The sequence below is a fragment of the Fringilla coelebs genome, assembly GCF_963513975.1.
Source record: "Fringilla coelebs genome assembly, chromosome: 9".
Taxonomy (NCBI): domain Eukaryota; kingdom Metazoa; phylum Chordata; class Aves; order Passeriformes; family Fringillidae; genus Fringilla; species Fringilla coelebs.
In genome coordinates, this window is record NC_140067.1 from 10,037,289 (window position 1) to 10,043,288 (window position 6,000).

The following is a 6,000-nucleotide window of genomic DNA, read 5'->3' on the forward strand; positions in this document are numbered from 1 at the left end:
TGTTTATTTCCTTTGAAAAAAGTTTTTGTTTTGCAGCTGCTGTGAAATGAAATTGTCGCTGCCCAGAGGGACCGCGGAGAGAGCGAGCGTCGGGAGCGGCGGAGGGAAGCGAGGAAATAACTGCCCGGCTTGCCCCACCGAAAAATACGGAAGAAAAAAGAAAAGGGGGAAAAAAAGAGTTTAAAAAATGCTATCTATCTGGGAGCGAGGGATCTGTGCCGGTCTCCGGGTCCGGCCGGGCTCCCCCTCGCCGTGCGCGGTCCCCAGCCGGGCTGCCGCGGCGGTCCCCGGCACCTGATCCCCCTGGTGGCTACCGGTCCCCCTCGGAAAGCCACCGGGGGGGGGAGGATCCGGGCAGCTCGGGGCTCGCCGAGGGTGCGGGGGGGGCCCCCTTTTATCTGCCTTTCCCCTCGGCATTACCATGCCGATCCCCACCCACCCGGCCCTCCCCGCGGCCGGCGCGGCTCCCAGCCGCAGCCGAGCTGCCCGGCTTCCCCGGCGCTGGGGAGGGAAAAGGAGGAAGAGGGAAAGGGCACGGGGGCTGGGATAGAGGCTGGGGGGGGGAGGGTTGAAACTTGCCCTGCAAAGTTTGCGTGTGGCCGGGCGGGCGCGGTGGCCGGTACTCACGGTGCGGCTGGCGGCGGGCGCTGCGCGGAGCTGGCGGCGTGCGGGGAGCGGGGCAGTCCCGGGCGTGCTGGCCCCGCTGCCCGCCCGCCGCTCGCATGTAGCAGCGCGGGAGGCGGCGGGGGTGCGAGGGAAGGAGCAGTGCTGCCTCTCAGTGCCGGCTCTCATCAGTGAATGAGCCTCCACTCTCCGAGGGGCTCCCGCCGCACACACACACGCACACACGCGCGCACACACACACACGCACACATACACTCTCACACACACGGAGCCGGGCTGAGCACTGCATACATTAGGGCACTCGGGCAGTATGGGAAATGCAGTCCAGGACCGGCGCCCACCCGCCGGCTGCCCGCCAGCCGTGGTCCCCGGAGTTGCCCAAACGGGGCGTCGGGGACTGCTCCTCTCCCAGGGACGCCGCTTTTCCTGCCAGCCCCGCCGTGCTGGCTTCGCCCACCCGCCTGGCATCGGTCATATTTTCCACCGTGCAGCTCCCTCCCAAATTGCAGCGGGATGCTGCTGGGCCCCTCGGGCGGCAGCTTCTCCGCTTCGGGGCAGCCCCGTACCCTTCCGGCCCTGAGGCGGCCGACTCCCCTCGGGATGCCCATGGGGACGCATCTTTCCCTCACGTACCCTGCGGCATCTTCTGGCACGGGATGGGCATGATTTCCGGGGTAGGCTTCATCCCCAAACTTGCCTTAGACAGCCACAGCAGAGCCAGAGAGCAAATTAGGGACTTAACACTCCCAGTGTTTCCCAACTGCGGCACGCACGCACGGCACTTGCACTGCTATTTTAATGTTTCCTGGATGCACGTCGCAGCTCTGCACAAACCCTTCTGCACACACCCTCCATCTCGGCCACAAGCAACTTCCCTGCCAATCCTAGGAGTGTCCCAAGCAAAAACTGCCTGTCATAGGAAAGGGAAGAGCCAGTTTTAGATGGAGACTCAAAAGAAACACTTGTCTCGTTGTTTCTTGCAAAGTACACCAAACATTGATCCAATAGACTTATTTGTTTTGCTCAAGAGCAAAATGTTTTGTGTTTTTTCTTCAACTGCTAAATAATTCCAAGTTGTTCTTAAAAAATAGTATGGGCAGCATTTTATGGCTCTTGTCTAACTCTGCACTGGCATTTTCAAAATACAATTGTGACATAGATTGAAAAAAGAAGTCTTCTCTGTCAGCATCATCAACCACTTGGGCTGTATTCTGTGTATGACAGCAAGAGGGATCACATGCTTGTGTCATCCTACAACTTTTGTGTAAGCAGTGACTCATCACTAAAGTATATGGGCTGGCTTTACCTGTTACTCCAGGATCACTGAATGTACCAGCCCCTATAAAAATGTCCACAGGCACAACACGAAGCCTGTCCTCAGGCCTTAACTGAGTGCAGATCGTGATGGTTTGCTTCTTGCTGCACTGAAACCCACCCATCCTTCCTGCAGCATTTCAGAGACAGGGGTATATATGCAGAGCTTACATGACTTTTGAATGATAAAATCTTTAGAAATGTTAATAATAATAATAATAATAACAATAAACAACTTGCTTATTTTCACACAAATTTCAAAATAAAACAATGTGCATTTCAAGCTTCTGAACTCAGGAAGAAAGCACCTGGCGAAGGAGCTTCATGTACTTTCTTGACACAACCACCAGAAGCCCTGTTCCCTGTTCTTGCCTGCAGCTCAGCCACTCAGAGGCTGATGGTACCCACCAAAAAGAGCTTGCTTCCCTGCAAGGCATCTGCTCCACTGTTGCTTTCCTGCACACCATGTGCAAGAGCAAGGAGGATGACAAAGCAGGCAGCAAGCACTGCCTTCTCCCATGGATCAGCCATGGCACAATGGTAAACGTGGGCTCAGATTCCAGGACTCCTTTTCTGCTTTGTGTAAAAACTGGCATTTGGATAGTCCAGGTAAAAATCTCTCACAAATTGGAGCAAACATTATTGTACATGTATTTTGCTAATCAATAACACCTTGTGGTTACCCTCTGATTGACCAAAGTTACAATTGTTTTGCACTGGTGATTTAAAACACCTCTCTGGGAACAGCTACCCCACAGGCTGTGCATAGAGACATGTCTCAACACCTGAGTCCTGCCATTTTATCTGGGGACCCTGAATGAGTTGGCACCACACACATTTCCAAGGCACTCATCTTGCAACATGCTTCTCACCAAAAGCATCAACAGTTCAGGACTTCAGTAAATATTCCACAGGGTAGTGTAGATGAGCCACATTTTAAATAACATCAGAGTTCGACACACTTCAGGAAGCCACATTAAAAACCATCCCTTATCTCCCAGGGATCCTGGAGAAAACATTCAGTCACAGCCCAGCTTGTGCTACAGCTTCACCATCAAAATTACAAAATTCCAGGGGAAAGAAAGTGGTCTTATTATAAAGCTGTATTTTCAATACTTACAACATCATGAAAAATGATCCCTCAGATTTAAACTTCTTTCTTTTGTTCTTAGCCAAAAAGCAATTTTTTTTTTACTCTTTCAGTTTCTTAGTATGGAAAAAGGGATCTGAATCCTGCATCAGTGTCCAATTTATGCTAGCTGAGAACCAAGCTCCGTGTTTTGAGGCTTGGGAAAAAAAGGCAGCTTTATTTAACTTTATGTTACTGCATCGTCACACACAAACTTAATACAGCTTGGATTCAGGGAACAAATCTGGCATTTAGCTAGCTTCTGTGAGCAATGTCTTCAGAGGAAAATAAGAAGATACACTCAAGTTATTTATATTTGTAATTACCATTAATCTGTATTACTAATGAGGATTTTGATCCTGAAAATGGATCCATAAACATGGACTCCTGCACCACTATGGAGCTGTGATATGCACAGAGGCCCATAGGAAAATTTTCCACTGAAATATATATGCTACACTGATTATTTGGACCTTAAAATAACTTTGAACATCTGATTTAACTTTTAATGTATTGCTCATCTCTAAGTGTAATAGGGTACACCTCCAGTTGTGGGTTTTTTTTCACGTAATAATAAGACAAAATTTGATATTGTTAAACGCTATCACAGTGCTGTCCCTTCCCATTTGAAACACTGCTCTAAAAACTGAAGTCTAAATTAATATATACAATCCTGAACCTACAGGGTTGATTGGATGCACTTAACTTTATACATACAGATTTCAGTAGGATTACTAATAACACATAAAGTCAAGTACACATGCAAATTCCACCATGAACAGTGCCTTGACTGGAAGTCTGCTGTATTCTTACAGTACCAATGTGCATTCTTAAAACAAGAGACCCCCTCACCCATCATTATCTCCTCCAGCTGCTATTGTATAAAACGAGATTGAGAAATGTGATTAGCTGCAGCAGCAACTGCAGAAAGCCACGGGCAGACTGTGTGGCAGGTGTACCTGCAGCACACTGGGGTCCTGTGACAGGGAGCTGCATCTGTTTGGAGCTGCCCCGTTGTGTGCCCTATTCGGTCCCCCAAAAAGTGACACCCTAAGAAAGTGCTGAAATTCTGCAGTTCTGGAAGCACGTCCTGAAGTCACTGGCACCATCACCACCTACAGCTAGACCCAGACCAATCTTTGCATCCCTTCACCTGCAGTATGGGTGGAAGGTGGAAAGATGGCAAACGAATTACTTAACTAATTAGAACTGAACTTTTTCTCGCAATGAGTCTGGGAGGCTGCAGCCGCTCCCAGCGGGGTGTGGGTGGCTGGCTGCCGTGTGTAATGTCCATGCCCTCTGCTGGCTACAGCCAGCGCGTCTCAGCTGCGTGCCACCGCCACCCTGCCCTGCGACAGCCGCCACTCCGGGGAGGAGGTGCTGGCCGGGGCTGCCAGTGCCACAAGTCCCTGCTGTCCAAATGATTTTATCCCCTGGTTTTGTCAGAGCGGTGGCCCTGGTTTAAGCATCCCTAAGCTGGTGGCTACACTCCAGGAGGACAGGAGCTTGGAGGCTCTGCACTTAGCCATGTCTCACTCTGATGCTATTAGCAAGGACATCTGAGATGAAGATTGACCTATGAGTTTGGGAGCATTATTCTGGTCTTAGCAGCTGATCTGGGCTTTACTCTAGTGGCTGGTGTAAGGATTGTCCCAGAGCTCAGGAGAGCTAATATGGGATCTCTTCATCTTCTGAGCCATCTGTGGCTGCCCTCTGCCAGAGCTCTCTCTCTTCATAGGAAGAATCTGGCAGAGGCAGGGCTGAAATCATCCTATCTGCCAGAAAACTGAAATTTAGATCTGGCGCATTCTCAGCGACTAGTCTTCCCAGAATGAGAAAACAGTATTTTAAATGACTTGTTGACTCATATGACTAGTAGTAAGAAAATTTTCTTCAGCCTACAAAAATTTTCAATGGCTGAGAGATAAACTAATTTTGTTCTTGTTAGTCATCATCATCATCACCACTGTCATTATCAGCATCACTATTATCATCATCACCTAGATCTCTTCCAAAGTCTGCTGACTAACACAGAAGAACCTCTTGGTTTTGCTTTTCATAACACACTGCAAGATGCCAGTATAATTTTAAACATTGCTCATCACCAAATCTCTACAGCAGAATGGAGACCATGCCTGGGATTTTGCAAACAAGTACTATGGATTCTTTATTTATCACTGTCCTGCAGTATCATTTCCTATACAACCTTCCCCTTGGAAAATTCCTTCTCCAAAAAAGAGGTTGTACACCGGATGGCAGATGTTGGACAAGTAACTGTATGAACTGTTTTAGGAAGACTGCTCTTATGTGAACATCAACCACATTATCATTTCTACAGCTGAAGCCTAACACAGCTAGAGCCCTAAAAGAGGCACTTCTGGGATGTGGGGTCCTGCGGAAAGTTCTCTCCAAAACTCTGGTAGCCACAGTGTGTGATTTGAGCACATGCATGCAGCAACACCTTTTCTATCAACTCTTTCTAAAATTTGATTACAGCACTGGACACTTGTTTTCTGTACAAGCATCCACTCTTTTTTAAATCCCTCTCTGAGCAATATCCTGTTGCTAGGAGTTCCACAGGCTAATGGTGTGGAAAAATATTTCCCAGTGAGAAGAGCTACACCTGTCCAACCCCCCTTCTGTGCACCATCCATCACGCTGACAGCATAGGTAACTTGCCCGGGATCATGTCAAAGCGTGAAATAGCTATAAAGGCAACGCATATGTGTTTGTCATTTTTATCATTAATGGGATCAAGCAAAACTAAGGCAGAGCTATTGAACTGTGCCACAGAAGCATGGGGAAGCTGGAGCCATGTCCAAGAGCAGTTCAGAGTGGTGGCTCCTGCTTTGGCCCACGGAAAGTGCACGGGGTGAGCAACGCTTTGATCTTATTTATTTGTGTTTGATGTTACTGTAATGCAGGGAAAATGT